The sequence below is a fragment of the Pinus tabuliformis genome, chromosome X (assembly GCF_031772625.1).
Source record: "Pinus tabuliformis cultivar Carrire ecotype Pingquan chromosome X, CPIR1, whole genome shotgun sequence".
NCBI lineage: Eukaryota > Viridiplantae > Streptophyta > Pinopsida > Pinales > Pinaceae > Pinus > Pinus tabuliformis.
In genome coordinates, this window is record NC_142308.1 from 1642911790 (window position 1) to 1642931643 (window position 19854).

The following is a 19854-nucleotide window of genomic DNA, read 5'->3' on the forward strand; positions in this document are numbered from 1 at the left end:
ACAATTCTCGAAACAGGGGATTTTCCATACAGCACGACTCCTAACCCACTCAGTCATTCGCACGACCGGAAACCGGAATAGCAACAGCAAAATCAGTTCGAGAAGAACCTGGGTTGTGCTAAGTATACACGCGGCGAATACACCCAGCTAGAGAAAGGTTTTCGAAAATATCTTCTGGTCTGTCAGAAGGAGGTGCCAGCTCTTGTTATTTCCACTTTTATCTCCCGAGTAAAAGAGGAAGGCAGCCAGCCGACTCTTCCCAGGAAAGCGTTGCGCAGTTGACAGCACTAAAGAGAATATACAGAAACGGTCAGAAATTAGATTTAAAGTTTTTAGAAATAAATTTGCTTTTAGTAAAGGGCGGCCATTTGAAGCCGATTCCCTAGATTCGTGTAATTAATATCAATTAGCTAGTAGTATTTAACCCTTCTCATGGCATTTGGAGAAGGGTCCGGAAATCTGTCAAAAAACTTATCCTCAGAACATGCACTTCTGCACCCTCAGAGGAGGTTTTTGATGAATGGATGGATCGAGATTTATTTATGTTTGCATTTTAATGTCTGTTACTGATGTTGCACTTCTGTACTCTTAACAGATATTAGAACAAGTAGAAGTAAATCATTATTGCTTGAAGTTTATTAGTGAAATCAGTCATAAATGGTACTTTTATCTCTTGACTAAATTCTGCTAGTATCCCCAAAGTGATATACAGCTGAGTTCTTTATATGTTACTGTATGAATGTCTGTATTACCATTTGGCACTTCTGTACGGTGGAGTCATTTATTTATGCTTGACATATAGAAAACTGATTATGCGATATGTTGTTCACAACTACTCTGCCTAACTTCTTATGCAGAATGGTTTATCTTTATCGATTTATATTCTGATAACAGTTGAATGATCTTTATTACCAGCTGTTGTTAGAAATCTTTCTAGATCGCATAACAAAAGAGAACACCCCGGGTTAGCATAGATTAGATGTATTGTTTCCCTTCATTAGATTACATTAGTATAGAAGTAATTTAGCTGTTAGAATTAAGACTAGTTCAGGGAAACCTTTTAGATTAATATCATCAAAATCTACACACACACGCACACCCTTCACATTGGGAAACTGGTCCCATTACCCCCAGTCGGACCCGCTACTCCAAACGGGCAAGGAGCCGCCAACCAGGTTCCGGACCGGGTGGGTATCCCCCTTGTTGTTGACCCGACTTCGGAGCCCTCAACAAAACCATATAATATATGCTATACATATGTCCATATTCTAATGACTCCCAAAAGGAGGTTTCACCATGCCAAGGCCACTTGGCCTAATTTGAGGTGCCATGTGGTACCATGTGATTTGGAAATGTGGTAGGCTCCCATTGGTCCACATCATATGCCACTTTTGTCACCTACTCGCCATGTGTCGACTTGTGTTGTTGCCACATCACCTGCTTGTGGGTCCACCTAGTTTGCTGACTGGGCTAACACATTAGCTTTGTGGGTTCCACTAGGTCTGTCGACTTTACTTCCATGTGTCATTTGTACGTCCTACCACGTGGTATAAGGTTGACTTTGACTTTGACTTTTTTTCACTATTTGGTCCAAACTTTATACTGTAATAACTTTCTCATACGAACTCGGATTGAGGCACCATTTGCATCGTTGGAAATATTTCGTTGATTTCTAAGAGTTGGTCCTAGTTTCATAAACTTTTGAACACTTTTATTTTTTAGCCTCTTCAGAGCCATCTGGATCACATAGTTCTGCTCATGCTAATTCAATATCCTCAACTTGTAACATACCACCTGTCCCTCCTGCATCATGACTCCAAAAGGTCCTCTCTTGCAAGCATATACACATACCACAAACTCTTTAGTTGGGTTTTCGATATTTAGAACTGGAGCATTTGTAAGAAACTACTTCAACTACTCAAAACTAGATTCACATCCTCTATCTATTCAAATTTTTCTTTCCTCTACAATGATTTAATAGGATAGACAATCCGATAGAAGTTCCTGATGAACCTCCTGTAGTAACATGTTAACCCCATGAATGATCTAACTTCATCCACATTCTTAGGAGATGCCCATTCCATGATAGCTCTAATCTTTTCTAGGTCTACTACTATACCTTCCTTGGAAACCAAATGTCCCAAGTAATGTACCTATGTTTGAAATAAACTGCATTTACTAATCTTGGCATACAACTTATGCTTTCTTAGCAATCTCAATATTTTTGCTAAGTGTTTGGCATGCTCTTCCTCATTATCCAGATAATGATGCAATATACTATTCATCGAAAACATGAAATTAGATTGAGTATTAGTCAAACCAAAAGGTATCACAACAAACTCATAATGTCCATACCTGGTCCGAAAAGAAATCTTGTAAATATCTTCTTCTTTGATGCATACATGATGATATCTTGATCTCAAATCAATCTTTGAGAACATTGATGCTAGCTTTAACTGATCAAACAAGTCATCAATCCTCGACAAAGGGTTCATATTCTTAATTTTCACCTTATTCAATTTCCTATAATCAATGCATAACTTGAGAGTGCCATCCTTCTTCTTCACAAACAACACCGGTGCACCCCAACGCAACACACTTGGCCTAATGTATCCCTTCTCAATCATTTCCTTCAATTGCAACTTCAATTCTACTAACTATGGAGTGATCATCATGTATAGTGACTTCAATGTTGGTGCTGCCCCTTGTACCAACTCAATAGAAAAGTCCACTTCCCTATGAAGTGGCAACTCTGAAATCTTTGTTGGGAATCCTAAAACTACAGTAAAACCGGATACCTCTTCAAGACTTTTTCATCCTCAACATCCTTACCTTTATCACTAGAAACATGAACTGCAAATAATACACACCCTTTCTTGCTACTACGCTTTTCTTGCATAGTTGTAACCATCCTCCACATGTTTTCTTATTCTTACCTAATGATGAACATTTTTCTTAATACCTGTAGCCAACTTCACCAACCAAGAATCTTCATGCACTTATTTTATCGAACCACACTTATCCATCAGGTCAAGATTAGCATAACTATAATTAGATTCAGGTTCAATCATAATAGAAACAACTTGATCATAAAGCTTACCTTTCATCTCAATAATAGATGGTTGGTGATCTTCCTGCTTGTTATCAAATGTTCCATAGATCCAAGGAATACTTTGTCCAACATCCCAACTATCTGCACCTCCTGAGCACTGTAGATTTGAGGCTTGCCACCTTGATATGACAGGGAATCCTTCTTGAGATGTTCCTTACCACATATCCAACACTGCAACTATCTCCTACCATCACCTCTATTTTTCTACTCTCTAGGATGAGACCCATGTCCCTTCTTAATTGCATTAAATTTCTTGTAAGGAATAGCATTCTCTTTCTCACCTACATCCTAAGGTCTTCCCCACTTTGGTTTCCATTTACCTTTATAATTGTCATTCCCCTTCCAACCCTGCTTAGGCTCAGTCTTATGTTTTGATTTCTCATAATAGTTCTTCAACTTTCCAATGACTTCCTCCAATGACGGAGGCTCATCATACTCAATATGATCCTTAAATTTTGATGGAACTCCACTAATAAATCTCTGAACTTTCATATTCTCATCCGTAAGATATGGCACATACCTAAATAACTCCAGGAACTTAGTCGTGTACTCCTCATTTTTTATTGATCCCATCTTTAGCTCATAGAAATCCTTGGCCATACCATCATAATATCTCGTTGACAAGTACTTCTTTCGGAAAAGCCTTTTGAACTCATGCCAATTGAACTCCTTTGTCCTGATGCCTCTAACACACTTCAGATCTTCCCACCGGATGTTTGTTTTCTCTTTGAGATTGAACATATTTATTCAGGCCTTCATGTTCTCTATATATTCATGTAGCTTAATTAACTTCTTCATCCCAAGCAACCATACCTCTGCATCCTCTCACTTTTTCAACTCTGCACTGAATGTAGGTGGCTTGGATTTCTTGAAATCATCTAGAAAATATCCCCTATCACTCCTCTTGTAAGGATGATAATGATCATGAACATGATACCTGTCTGAACCAAAACTAAAGTAGAACCCATGTCCACTGCCTCTCCTATCAGGTGTATCTGTAACAACCCTCATGAAAATTCCATGTAATAAAAGTTAAAAACAATAACCACGGTCGATGGGATGCTTATTCTGAGCTGAATGTTGGGCAAGACATCCTAGGGGGTGTTAATTTGGTTGTTTATGGCTAAGGAAATTGGAAAAGGCAATGGCTAAGGTTTTGGAAAGGCAAAATGGCCTTTTTGGCACAATTATTTATGAAAATAATGGAAATTAGGAGAAAAAGGAGGTGAAAGGTCACTGGTTTCACGTGAGGAAGAAAATGAAGGAAAATAATAGAAAATGAAGAAAATAGGGGCATCATTCATAAAAAGGCTTCTTAGGATCAGTTGGTACCTTTTGTGAGTTTAGTGTTGGAGCTCTCTAATTATTCTCTTTCTCGCATACTCTTAGACACTTAGAATTTTCTTGGAGTACTTTGGCATTGGAGAAAGAAAGGAAAAGAAGGCAAGAGGAAGCAAAGATCAAATAGGGAAAGGCAAGATCAAGTAGCTACAACAGGCTTTATTTCAAGTATCGACTTGCATGTGTATTTTCCTTGCTAGATTTGGCATGCATGGGATTTCATGTGTTTCTTTTCTACCATGGCATGGGTTTTTCCTAGTGTGACATTATTTTCAACCTAGCCTTGCCATTTCTTGATAGCTTTGATGAGATGGGTTCTCTCATTCAGTTTATGTGGGATGGCCTAATTGGATTCGAAACTGAGTAGGGTGCATATCTGAATTGACAAACACATGGTCTAGTGGTCCCTAAACCAAACTCTAGATCACGAAGCCACTACCGCAATAACCCCTAAACTAGACTATGGGTTGCGGTAAATCCAGATTGTGCGCCTTGGTGGGTCTAGGAACCCTTGTCGGTGAATGGCAGGATATATGGTAAAGCCAAGAGGTGTATTTTCTCTCGATTGGGCCTAGTGGTCCCGGGATGGGATGCATGGTAAAGACTGGAGAGTATGTCTCAGTGTAGGGCCTAGTGATCCCTGGATCCAACTGTGGATTGTGGTAAAGCCTGAGAGACTAAGAGGCACTCAAATTCCTCACGGTGTAGGCGGAGAACTCTTGTGGAATCCATGTTGATTGGTGTTTTTGATGTGTTTTATGAATCCCATATTCATGGTTGGAATATGGCAGGAGGGTGATTTGCTGAATAGAAACTTGGCTCACCCAATGTATGGTTGGGTGGAACATGATAGTCCCATCTCCAGTTAGTTTATTGCATGCATTAATGAGAAATTCATTCCCTTGATTTCCATGTGTAAATGCACTGATGTATATGTGGATTTGATGGCTAATATGTTTATGATATTGTTTTTCCTATAATGTGGATTATATGTATATTTTATGACAACAACTATTTATGTATCTTGGCATGTTTTTACTGGTATATGAATGCATAATGTGTTCGTGACCTAATTGATGATAATGCAGCAATTGACATGAGGAAACAATGGTTCATAGTGATTCTCATATAAGTATGAGATCCCTACATATAATTCTATTGTTTACACCCATAAGTTACATGTTGATGATATGTTTGACGAAATTCTTGTCATGGATAGTACGGGTCTGGTTATGGTCCTGTTCAGCTTATTGCTTTTCCATCATTGTTTCCCTATACTTTTACTAATTCTAGGCTATCACTCCATTATGGGTAGTGACCTAGGCTATCAGCCTAAAAAGGGGGCTTTAGAACTAAGGTACATTGATTTATTATGATTTGGTTTATCTGAAATATTATTCATTGCAGGAAAGAGATCAAATGGCTAGCAAGATGGTTGACTACAAAGACTCTCCCTATGAATCTGAAGAGTAGTATGGTGTTGGGAACTCTTTCAATTTGGTAGTTACATTGAGAAGTTTGAAGGGAGAGATAAGGATTTGTAAGGTAGATAATGACCCAATCATACAGGCACAAGAGAAGCAAGAAGAGGTTAATGTTATACTTCTTCATATTTTGTCAGACTTGCAGTGATAAGGGCCACTATGGATCATCCATGGACATGGGTATGGAACTAATGAGGCATATGATAGTAGGTCTCCTGGTAGACACAGGTCGGATAGATCCAACACAGTGAGAGATGGTAGGTTGATGGACACTCCAGATAGGAGGGGTGATGTGTATAGATACTATTCTAGTTCTGGTTCTGATAAACATCATGATCGTCATCGCTATCATCCTTACATGAGGAACGATAGGGGATACGTGTCGGATGAATTCAAGAAAGAAAAAACACCTAGTTTTGATGGAGATGTGAAGAAGCTGGAAGAGGCAGAGGCTTGGATACTTGGGATGAAAAAATTCTTTGAGTTGCAAGAGTACATAGATAACATGAAGGCCTGAATAGCTATCTTCATTTTGAAAAGTAAAGTAGACATCTGGTGGGAAGATGTTAAGCAGGTCAGAGACATCACAATAGATGACTTGAGTTGGTGGGAGTTCAAGAGGATTTTCAGGAAGATGTACTTGTCAGAGAGGTACTACGACAGTAAGGCTAAATAATTCTATAAGCTAAAGATGGGATCAATGACGAATGAAGAGGAAATGACCAAGTTTCTAGAGCTATTGAGGTATGTTATATATCTTACTGATGAGAACGCTAAATTTTAGAGATTTTTTAGTGGTTTGCCATTAACATTTAGAGATCAGATTGAGTATGATGAGCCTCGGTCACTTGAGGAATTTAATGGGAAATTGAAGCATTTCTATGAACAATAAAAACATAAGAATGAATCTTAGCATGGATGGAAGGGAAAAGAAAAAAGTAGAAGTAAATGGAAGCCTAAGAGAACAAGGCCTCAGAATTCATATGGGAAGGAAAATATGGCACCGCAAAAGAAGTTTAATGTAGCTAGACAGGGACACAGGTCACAACAGCAACAACATAGAGGTGAGGGCACTGATTAGTTGGAGTGTTGGACATGTGGTGAGGATCACCTTAAGAGAGATTTTCCACAACATTAGGGTGGTAGGCTTAAGATATATAGTGCACAGGAGGCACAAACTGTTGGGCATGTTGGCCAGTGTATTCCAGGTATTTATGTGGTCGTGGACAACAAGCAGGCAAAACACCAGGCATATATCATTGAGATGGACAGTAATCTTTGTGATCAAGTTATTTCTATTTTTATTGACCCTGGATCTAGTTATAGCTATGTTAGTCCTGACTTGGTGGATAAGAGTGGTTTGAGTAAGGAATTGCATGTAGAGTCTTGGTTAGTGCAGTTGGCTACAAGTACAAAGAAGTGAGTTCATCATTGGGAAAGATCTTGTGAATTTGATTTGAATGGTATGCCTACCACAACACATATAAATTTACTACCATTGGGATCATACATTATTTTCTTTGGTAGGGATTGGTTGTATCTTCATAGAACCAAGGTAGACTGCTATGATAAAGATATTGACTGTGTTGATGACAATGTGATGGGCCTCTAAATTAGACATAAATTAAGGCTCATGCCTCTAAATTAAACATAAATTAAGGCCTATGACCATCCTTCAACACATTAAACCTCTCTTTTTGCATTAGATAATGTATTTTTAACTTTAATATATTCATTAGGAAGGTTTATGAATAATTGCATATTTGTGCCTAATATTATTTATTTTTGTGGAATATTATGAGAATAGTGAGCAGATTATAAAGATTTGGAAGAGGATATAATTAAGGGATTTTCTCCCTACTACAGGAGGATCAATATTAAATAATAAATCAACAATATATTGTGGAATTATGGCACAAATTGTGGAACTCCGATGATTGAGAAAATCTAGGAATGTGTTCCCTGCCATTTAATGTAGATTCCTAGTATTGGAAACCAGGTCCACTAATCAATGGATTTTGGTTGAGAAAGATTCTTCCTTTCATGGGGAATGATTCCTACATTTTATATAAGTACCAAGTCGAATTTTCCTCTAGGGATAGATTTTTTACTAGTGTTATTGTGCAGAGAACTTGTATTTTTACAGCTCCATTGTATTTTCTTGCATGGATGTAATTATATTGATGAAAATAATGAATATTGGTGTTATGTTCAGCTTCTAAATCTTGTTCTCCTTCATAGGTCTCTGATTTTCCTTGGGCTTGGCCATCCCAAGAGCCTCAGATCCCTTTTGTATCATTTTCTTTCCTTCTTTTCACTTCTTACTCACATACATCTCTTGTTTTTATTTCTTTCTATTTATGCATTTAGTATTAATGATTTATTGTTGTAGGATTGGGTTAAATGGTTGATGTAAACTCTTTTTCAGGATCAAAAGAATCATTTCATCATTGGAAAATATTTTTAAGGTCATAATAATCATTGAGCTACTTGGATTAGCTTTCTTATTCTCAAATCTAGATTTCTGGAACTTCTTTGTGGCAAAGAACATTAAATTTTTGTTATTTTTTAGAGCATTCTAACGAGCTTCAATTAAGTTGGTTCCACTTGCATTAGATCAAAAAAAACATTCTAGTTCATAACAAAAATTACCCCATTGCATTTTCACTTGATTAGGTAGCCATTTTATAGATTTACTAGCTCACCAGTTCTCGAATTTCTAGATTTTCGACTAGTAATTTTTTACTATGTTTTAGCATGGGTTAACAGAGGTCTTTTTGAGTGATTTCACTTGGAATGGGGACCTAATACATCCTAGTCAATAACAAAATTTTTCCCATCCAATTTTAATTTGATTTTCTTGGTCATTCAATGAATTATAATTTCATATAGTAAATCTGTAACATCCTATAGTAAAACAGGGGATCGTGTAGGAGAACTAGTACATCCCGTGGGAAATCTTGTAGCGGCCTGTTTTGAACCTAAATTGATAAAAATCATCATTTAAGTTGGGATTATTCCCCTACTTTACCTCCATGCCATCAATACCATTTTAACCCTCTTCCTCCATACCTGTCTCCCCTGCCAAAGAACAAGTGAGGATTAGCATTTGCATTTATAAAACAAAAAGATTAAAAAAAGAGTTCTTTTATATTCACACATGCACATAGCAGTTAATACTCCCTAGATCAGAATCCATGCTTAGTTATTTTAAATCATCACATGTGATAAATAGGGTTAAGTTAGGTTTCTTTTACATTTAGTTCATGATATTTATGCAATTAGAATATGTTTCTTTCCTTGTACTTTATTTCTTGCAATAGGTTAAGGTTTCCATTTCAAGCATTTCATTTTTTGCAATTAGTTTAGGATTTGGTTTCAGTACATGCACCCCATTACATCATGACAGAAAAGGAAGGACACATTGTATGCTGCACATATAGTACCTATACCTCTTAATTTTGTACGAACCCCAAGTTGATAAATAAATTCGGTAGCCTTGGGAGTTGCAACATTCTTGTTTCAATACCGAGGCTCATCACAATGGGGAACTAAGACTCTTGTAGGATAAGAAGAAAGAAACATTAGTTAGGATGGTGACAACTATGCAAGAAAATCCTAGCCACGGGAAAGGGTGTATGTTATTTGTAGTACGCATTTCTAGTGATAAGGGTAAGGAGGTTGAGGATGTAGATGTGTTTAACAAGTACCTATTTTTGCAGTAGTTTCGGGATGTATTTCCTGAGGACATCATAGAGTTTCCATCTCATAGTGTTATAGACATTTTTTGGCACTGCAACCACAATCATATATGTCCATAAACCAAGGGCTCCTGAGTCCCTAAAAGTGTTGTTTCGTGCCCTAAAGGAACAAGGTCAGCTAATTACATCATCTCCCAAAAGTTCTCCACAGGAAACTGCTCAGAACTAGTCAAAATTGGACTATACAAGTTGCTCAGTGCAGTGCTAAGGGTGCGATGCATCTCACCTACCCAGTGTAAAAAGTGCTATGCATACTGGAAAGCCCTTCTGTAGGGTGCGATGGGCGAGAATGGGCAAATGGCAGAGACAGTTTGCGAGGTGGATGATCATGGAATCTTCCAGAAACTTCTCTTGTGACACTTGCCTCTCTGAATTCACCCAGGGATGAGTAAGAGACCATCAATCTCCAAGTGGAATCAAGGACTATCAGAGAGAAGACACTAATCAAAATCCCAGAAGCTGACTCACCTCCCTGCAATCATCTATATATGGATCTCTCATCCCAGAGATCCAAAGGCTGGAATTTTGTATCTTGTAAGGAAGTGTTGTTGGTTTCATGGTGGAATATCATAGTGTTGGGTGATCCAAGCTTTTCATGAGGTGAAGAAGGGCTTTCATGCTGGGAGGATGACGTTGGGTCAGAACAATGGGTTTTAATCCTCTCTTCTAATCTTCATATTAATAAAACTATTCAAGTTTTCCTCCACATTCTTGTGTGTTTGATAGTATATGCATTTGTGTGGTCAATATATATCTGGTCCTATATTGTTTATGATTGTAGATCTCTGCACTTTGAAGGTATTATGCTGCTTTGACTTTACAGGTACTCTTTGAAGCAGAGTGGTCAAGGGAGAAGCAGCAAAGACCGGTCGGTGAGGAGAAGGAACAAGCAAAGAACCGAGCGAAGGATTGAGGTTGGTATTCTTTGATATTCTCCTATCTACTTCTCATAAAGGAAAGAAAAAGTAACTTTAATCTGTTTGTTTCTAAGATAGATACCCGTCTTAGTGGGACTAGCAGCTCTACATAGACACTAGATTTCCCGATAACAAAATGGCGACTCCGCTGGGGATCGAATAGCTTGTTTGCTTGTCTATATTTGTTTGCTTTATAAACTTACAGACGGAGCCTGAAGTTAAGCCAACTAGCCTTCGAACTGCATTTGCTATGCAAGTGCAAAGTAGATCAATGCTGCTTCAATCTATCTCCAAGTTTTGTTTATAAACTGAACAATCGATTTGCAAACATCCTAATTTCCCTAGTGGTGGCTCTAGTAACATCATTAGATCAGCCCCTGTGATTTCTATTTACTAACTATCATTGGCTCAGCCTAAATCCTTGAACTAAGCTGCAAATTGTGACCAAAAACCAAGTTGAAGTCTCGTCGGTGGACCATCGAACTTTCTCCTCTTGGGAATCTGGATGCATCGCACCTCCCATGTGTTGTAGGTGCATCGCATCACACTTTCCCTGTGTTACAGGTGCACTGATCAGGTAAGACCTCCTCTGCTCTCAGATTTTGGTTTATGTGTTCACTCTCTTTAGCTTTATTCAGGAGTTTTGTTGTCTGTGATCAGTATATCACTATGGAAACTCCCTTCCCTTACATGATTCCACCTCCATAGTACAAATAATTGTTAATGTTTTTATGTATTGTGCGCCATTTACAATTCTCTTTTACAAAAGGTAACATAATCAAACTGTTGTCTTTTTATTGGGAAGTGTCGCAAGTGTCGTTTTTAGTCAAAGAAAAGAATTCTATTGTTCTTGATGGTAGATTATAGAGTTACTCTTGTATTTGATTTGAATTATTAGTTTTTCAAGTGTCGAAAGCAGTTTTCAATTCAAAGTCGGAAAGTGTCGTCATTATCTTCCTTTTGTTTTTGAAGAGAAATTTGTTAGTACTGTCGCTTTGAAAAGATAAATCAGATTTGTACTTAGCATTCTTCTTGTTATTCACACATTAAGAAGGCTGAAAACAAATACATGCATGTGCATTTGCATTTAGACTGCTTGTTGGTTTGATTTAGGATAGTGCATCTAGTGTGTGCTCTCTGCTCTATGTTGAAATAATATCATCTCTATTTCTTCAGTAGCTAGGATTTTTATTACAAAAAGAAGATTAAACGATTGTTTATCATCTTATATTGCATTTTAGGAATTGTATATCTACATCACGCGGTGAACCTGAAAGGAAAATTTCTTAAGAAAGATCAACTGTAAAATAAATTCAATGAATATAAAAATGCTTTGGAACCTAATGCACAACATCTAGAAGTCTAGGCTAGAGACATATTCCAGCGTCGTAAAGCCTGGTAACTATCGCTTTCATTGTTGGTTGGGTGATTCCTCCTCTTTGAGACGACAAGTACCAGTACAGACTTGTGCTCCCACATACCGTTGAGGATATATTGGGAGACCACAATAGGCTATATCCTTTATCCATAGGAAGCCGTGTCTACTGCCCTATCGATCACAATGCATTGAACACAGCATTCGGGAAGATTGACTGCCGTACCATAAAAAGTATTCTCCAGTTTTGCTTTGGTAATCCCTCTGTCTAGATTTCCAAAGTAGTCTCTTTCGTTCCTTTTCAGACTCCTTAAAAGAAAAGGTCCATCTGACCACTTGTCACTTCAGGGTCATAAAAAATCGAAGGCGACTAGAGTCATCTTTTGTTTTTTCTCGACTCTTAAAAATTGAAAAAGAAAGTTGTGTCAAAGCGTCTAAAATCTATTTTAATTGGAACAATATCACTATTTCCCACATTGGTCTTAGGTTGAGGAAAATGAAGTCCACCAACCAAGGATTTCCCCTTGGAGGAAATCCTAGTCCTTTCTCCTCTTGGGGAGATGTTGGTGCACCTCATATGGCCACTTTGTCACTTCTAGGATTGACAATTGGCTTGCCAATATGGCTCTTCTTGACCTTCATCGTTCAGAACACCGTCATTCCTGAACAATCAAGTCAGTAACTAGATGATACTAAAGTTACCCCCCAACCTTCTACTTCGTCCAATTCTCCCTCTCCTCCTTCCTCTTCGCTTGATGAAGCTGGTAAAGCCAAAAATCAAGTAACTAAGAAGGAGAAGAAGGGGAAGGAGAAGAAAGAGAAGAATAAGAAGGAGCCAAAGGCAAAAGGGGTAACCGGGCATCATCTAGTGAAAATCCACACACTGCACCATCCAAGCCTAAATCTCCATGTGTCATTTGAAAAGGAGACCACTATCATCAAGATTGTACTTGCATCCCTCGGAACTTAAGGAACTGGTCTCCTCGTTTGCACAATCCGGTGTCATCAACCTCTGAAGATCATGTTGAAAGTACACCATCAACTAGTGAAAGCAAAGGATTTGGACAGAAAAGGAAATGTAAATTTCCTTGTAAACTATGTGAAGGCGATCACGTCGTCCACCATTGTCCCTTCCTAGACGAAGCTAAAAGAGTCTTGGATAACTGTCCTGCTTCACCGCTACAGCTTCCTCCTGGATACAAGAAACTCTTGCCGAGTCCATCACTAGTTGAAAATCCGACTGACACGCCATTGTGGTCAGTTGAAGCATCTATCATTGAAGATAAACCCACTGAATCCATACCAGACGAAAGTCAAAAGGTTGAGGCGACATTCAACCCGGTCTTGTCTTCGGAAGGTCCATCTTCAGATCATACAATCACCGAAGAGAATGAGAATGACACCGTTCAAATTCTTTTCGTAAACACAGACTATGATGAACATGGGGGCAATCTACCCGTTCCTTTACCGTAGGAAGGAATTTCGTCAGATTCATATCCGGCTGTCTATTTGGTCCCACCTCCAAGCAACCTAGTCATTTCCTTCGATTGGAATCTACTAGGCAGACCCCGTTTACCGACTAGTGTACCATTGTGAATCATTGTACAAGCTTACAAAATGGTCATGGTTGGTACCATCATATATGAAGGGGCTTCTGTGAGTATCCTTTCCTCAACTACTTGGAAAGCACTTGGTTCGCCATTGCTTCTGCCTGAGATGAGAAATCTGACAGGCTTCGACAAAGGAACCAGGCGACCGTTAGGGATCCTCCCCAATGTGCCTATAACGTTGAGAAGGAAAAACGTTTATATGAACATAATGGTAGTCCAAGGACCTCTAGACTATAATCTACTCCTTGGGCGTGACTATATTTATTGCATGGGAACCATTGTCTCCTCACTCTTTTGAGTGATGTGTTTTCTGTATGAAGGCCGAGTGGTCCAGCTCGTAGACCAGCTTTCGTTCCCTGGCTCACACACAGCTAATATTCAAATGCCATCCCTAAGTGGTATTTTCATGCAAGGAATGTCTCAACAATATCCAGTTCATCCATCTGAAGAACGCGAGAAATTCGGGGGGTCATCACTAAAACCCAGGGGGCATGCGCCCTGGTCTGCTCCAGTAGGAAAAATCTGGGTATAGAGTAGGTTTCATCGAAGGATATATGACTGGTCCAACACCCGTCCGTATGGGAAAATGGGATTAGACTAGATAAGATACCTCCATTAGAAGGTATGCCTTTCTTGATAGAACAAATGTTTTGTTTGCAAATTGAGGGGTAACCTATAAAAGGTAGGCCTTTCCTGACAAAGCAAATGTTTTGTTTGCAAATTGAGGGGTAACCTCGAAACTCTACTTCACTATACCTAAGGGCATGCAAACCTTTTTGTGTGCAAGTGAAGAGCGACCATTTATTTTCTTAGTTTGTAGGTTCTCAAACCCTTTAAACTCGCAGGATTGGTCGTTCCTAGCTTACATAAAGGAAGGATATGGAGCAAAGCTTCGAAAGGTGCAAGCTCCATAAAAATGGAATCTACCGATGAGACATCCTTATTATACGACTGGCACGAGCAGTTTTTATGTGGAATTCAAGCTCGTTAAAAATTAAACCTAAGCAATGAGCAAATGTTTCCCCCAGAGTTTAAGCTCATTAAAAAATGAACCAATTTCCTGTAAATAACCATTGTGAATGCATTATCATCAGCTTTTGATCCTTGGTCGTGTTCTCATCATCACCTCCACTCTGTTTTAGCCGATCATTCACCTCCATTTGATTGTTTACCCCTTTTTGAGGAACAGCTGCGAAGAGTGATCCTGTTAGCCATCCTTGTGACACTGCTGTGATTGGAAAATTCCAAACCTTACCTGGAATCAGTTGCTACCTGAAATTATCACTCGTACCTCAAAACGAGTCTCCTTTAAGCTCTTTTCGTCTGAATCGTAAAATATGAAAAGATTGCCAAGAAATTGGCCTCTCCAACTCGTTATAGCTATCGGTAGTGCTATCCCTCCTCTAGATTTTAATCTTTTTGGACTTGAGGGATTATTACACAAAAAGATCAAGCGCTTGTTTTATTCGGCTCGTTAAAATTATCGAAAATTCATCCCTTTCGTATTATTTTATACTTTTTCGGACTTAAGGGATTATATAACGAAAAATTATTATTGGAGTTTCCTTTACGTCCCTTTCATACTCTCTAAAATTGAAAAGGACTGAGTTATATTTGTCGTTAAACTTGTTAAAACCAATAGCGACAAACTTGTCCATATAAACAAGAACGAGTTTCACTGTCGCTAGGCTCGTTAAAACATAGCGACGGGTTTGCCCGAAGGGAAAATTATAGAACAAGCATATGTTATCCTCCTCAAGCTTGATGAAAATAAAGAGGTACTAGTCAGCAATGACTGGGGAAAATTTGGGAAGAAAACTTGAAGAAACTTTATTGGTAGCAAACTTGCTCTTGAACATGACACTTTCACTCCATGTCTGAGTCAGGTTGGGTTATTCCGTTCACCGGTCATATTACCATTGGTCCATCGTACCATCCATCTTTGGGGTTAATGCTACCGATCCATTCCAAGTGTCACCGATATGTTCAAAAGAAGTCAATCAGAGAATTCACCAACCGATCTTGTGTCTCATCCGCTGCAATACCTTTACGCTTCATTCTTTCATGACCGCCACCGTGAACCCTATATCATCAGATCGTTTTCACCTCTAAAAGTCATTTGCTCCATTCCATGTCATAGATGTGGGATTCATTAAGGCCCTCCTACGACGGGTCACTTTTTGTCGACATCAGCTCATTATCCAAGAAGTCAACCTAGGAACAACCCTTTCAGTACTTTGAAGCTTGCATGCCTCAATGGCAAGTTTCTCACTTTCGGCGACAAGTTTACATCAATGGCCTTCGACCAAGAGATTTTGCGTGGTGTTCGACACCAAGTCCCATTTTCACACCATGCGAATTATATTGTCATACCTTGAGGGTCATCATCATTATCGGTGATTCCTCTCGCGCTTGTTAACAACTTACATCATTGTCTGGTAATCAGGCAATGTCTTTCCATGTTCGACTCCAAAATATTTTTCACACGGATCGACTTGTACTTTGAGCGAAGATTGGATGAGTTTGAAGACATCGGATCTAGTTTCATCCATCCGGGTTGCGATATATTCAGGAAAATAAAGACATCAAATGTACATCATTGCTACACAAATGATCATCTGAATCAAAGGATGATGGCTCAATCAGAATCATCAATCTTGCCACATAGACGGTTGTCTGTCCTATGTACATGAAAATGAATTTATAAAGCTGAGCATGGGAATGCCCACCTCAGCTAGATCATGAAAATATTATGAAGATAATGTATTGTATTGTATCTTATTACAGGTCGCCTTCCAGTTCGAAAAACCTCGGATCCTCATGATAAAGCATTTCACCAGACATCAAAAGATTAACGACCTCATGCTTTAGGGGGCAATTGTTATAGACATTTTTGGGCACTGCAACCCCAATCATATATTTCCAAAAACCAAGGGCTCCTGAGTCCCTAAAAGTGTTGTTTCATTCCCTAAAGGAACAAGGTCAGGTGATTACATCATCTCCCAGAAGTTCTCCACAGGAAACTGCTCAGAACTGGCCAAAACTGGACCATACAAGTTGCTCAGTGCTAAGGGTGCAATGCCTCTCACCTTCCCAGTGTAAAAAGTGTGATGCATACTGGAAAGCCCTTCTGTAGGGTGCGATGGGCGAGAATGGACAAATGGCAGAGACAGTTTGCGAGGTGAATGATCATGGAATCTTCCAGAAACTTCTCTTGTGACACTTGCCTCTCTGAATTCACCCAGGGATGAGTAAGAGACCATCAATCTCCAAGTGGAATCCAGGACTATCAGAGAGAAGACACTAATCAAAATCCCTGAAGCTGACTCACCTCCCTACAATCATCTATATATGGATCCCTCATCCCAGAGATCCAGAGGCTGGAATTTTGTATCATGTAAGGAAGTGTTGTTGGTTTCCTGGTGGACTATCATAGTGTTGGGTGATCCAAGCTTTTCATGATGTGAAGAAGGTATTTCATGCTAGGAGGATGACACTGGGTCAAAACAATGGGTTGTAATCCTCTCTTCTAATCTTCATATTAATAAAGCTATTCAAGTTTTCCTCCACATTCTTGTGTGTTTGATAGTATATGCATTTGTGTGGTCAATATATATCTAGTCCTATATTTTTTATGATTGTAGATCTCTGCACTTTGAAGGTATTATGCTACTTTGACTTTACAGGTACTCTTTGAAGCGGAGTGGTCAAGGGAGAAGCGGAAAATACCGGTCGGTGAGGAGAAGGAACAAGCAAAGAACCGAGCGAAGGATTGAGGTTGGTATTCTTTGATATTCTCCTATCTAATTCTCATAAAGGAAAGCGAAAGTAACTTTAATCTGTTTGTTTCTAAGATAGCTACCCATCTTAGTGGGACTAGCAGCTCTGCATAGACACTAGATTTCTCTGGGATGAGGGATCCATATATAGATGATTGCAGGGAGGTGAGTCAGCTTCTGGGGTTTTGATTAGTGTCTTCTCTATGATAGTTCTTGATTCCACTTTGAGATTGATGGTCTCTTACTCATCCCTGGCGAATTTAGAGAGGCAAGTGTCACAAGAGAAGTTTCTGGAAGATTCCATGATCATCCACCTCGCAAATTGTCTCTGCCATTTGTCCATTCTCGCCCATCGCACCCTACATAAGGGCTTTCCAGTATGCATCGCACTTTTTACATTGGGTAGGTGAGATGCATCACACCCTTAGCACTAGGCAACCTATATGGTCCAGTTTTGACCAGTTTTGTTATTGGGAAATCTAGTGTCTATGCAGAGCTGCTAGTCCCACTAAGACGTGTAGCTATCTTAGAAACAAACAAATTAAAGTTACTTTCATTTTCCTTTATGGGAAGTAGATAGGAGAGGATCAAAGAATACCAACCTCGATCCTTTGCTCGGTTCTTTGCTTGTTCCTTATCCTCATCGACCGGTCTATGCCGCTTCTCCCTTGACCACTCCGCTTCAAAGAGTACCTGTAAATTCAAAGCAGCATAATACCTTCAAAGTGCAGAGATCTACAATCATAAACAATATAGGACCAGATATATATTGACCACACAAATGCATATACTATCAAACACACAAGAATGTGGAGGAAAACTTGAATAGATTTATTAATATGAAGATTAGAAGAGAGAATTACAACCCATTTTTCTGACCCAGCGTCACCCTCCCAGCATGAAAGCCCTTCTTCACCTCATGAAAAGCTTAGATCACCCAACACTATGATATTCCACCAGGAAACCAATAGCACTTCCTTACAAGATACAAAATTCCAGCCTTTGGATCTCTGGGATGAGGGATCCATATATAGATGATTGCAGGGAGGTGAGTCAGCTTATGTGATTTTGATTAGTGTCTTCTCTCTGATATTCCTTCATTCCACTTGGATATTGATGGTCTCTTACTCATCCCTGGGCGAATTCAGAGAGGCAAGTGTCACAAGAGAAGTTTCTGGAAGATTCCATGATCATCCACCTCGCAAATTGTCTCTGCTATTTGTCCATTCTCGCCCATCGCACCCTACAGAAGGGCTTTCCAGTATGCATTTCACCCTTAGCACTGAGCAACCTATATGGTCCAATTTTTACTAGTTCTGAGCAGTTTCCTATGGAGAACTTCTGGGAGATGATGTAATCACCTGACCTTGTTCCTTTAGGGAATGAAACAACACTTTTAGGGACTCAGGAGCCCTTGGTTTTTGGAAATATATGATTGGGGTTGCAGTGCCCAAAAATGTCTATAACAATTGCCCCCTAAAGCATGAGGTCGTTAATCTTTTAATGTCTGGTGAAATGCTTTATCATGAGGATCTGAGGTTTTTTCAAACTGGAAGGCGACCTGTAATAAGATACAATACAATACATTATCTTCATAATATTTTCATGATCTAGCTAAGGTGGGCATTCCCATGCTCAGCTTTATAAATTCATTTTCATGTACATAGGACAGACAACCGTCTATGTGGCAGACTGATGATTCTAATAGAGCCATCATCCTTTGTTTTGGGTGATCATCTGTGTAGCAATGATGTACATTTGATGTCTTTATTTTTCTAAATATATCATAGCCCGAATGGATGAAACTATATCTGGGGTCTTCAAACTCGTCCAATCTTCACCCGAAGTACAAGCCGATCCATGTGAAAGATGTTCTGGAGTCGAACATGGAAAGACATCGCCTGATTACCAGCCAATGATGTAAGCTGTTAACAGGCACGAGAGGAATCACCGATAATGATGATGACCCTCAAGGTACGACAGTACAATTCGTGTGGTGTGAAAATGGGACTTGGCATCGATCACCACACAAAATCTCTCGGTTGAAGGCCATTGATGTAAACCTGTCGCCGAAAGTGAGAAACTTGCCATTGAGGCATGCAAGCTTCAAAGTACTGAAAGGGTTGTTCCTAGGTCGACTTCTTGGATAATGAGCTGATGTCGACAAGAAGTGACCCATCGTAGGAGGGCCTTAATGAATCCCACACCTATGACACAGAACATAGCAAATGACTTTTGGAGGTGAAAATGATCTGATGATACAGGGTTCAGGGTGGCGGTCATGAAAGAATGAAGTGTAAAGCTATTGCAGTGGATGAGACACAAGATGGGTTGGTGAATTCTCTGATCGACTTCTCTTGAACATATCGGCAACACTTGGAATGGATCGATAGAGTTAACCCCAAAGATGGATGGTACGATGGACCACTAGTAATATGACCGGTGAACAGAATAACCCAACCCGACTCAGACATG

The 19854-nt window shown here is 39.3% G+C and overlaps 1 pseudogene; it reads left to right on the top strand.

Moving 5' to 3' along the window:
* Positions 1-19854, top strand: part of LOC149146330 (protein DETOXIFICATION 55-like) — a 68792-nt pseudogene that overhangs the window by 17556 nt on the left and 31382 nt on the right.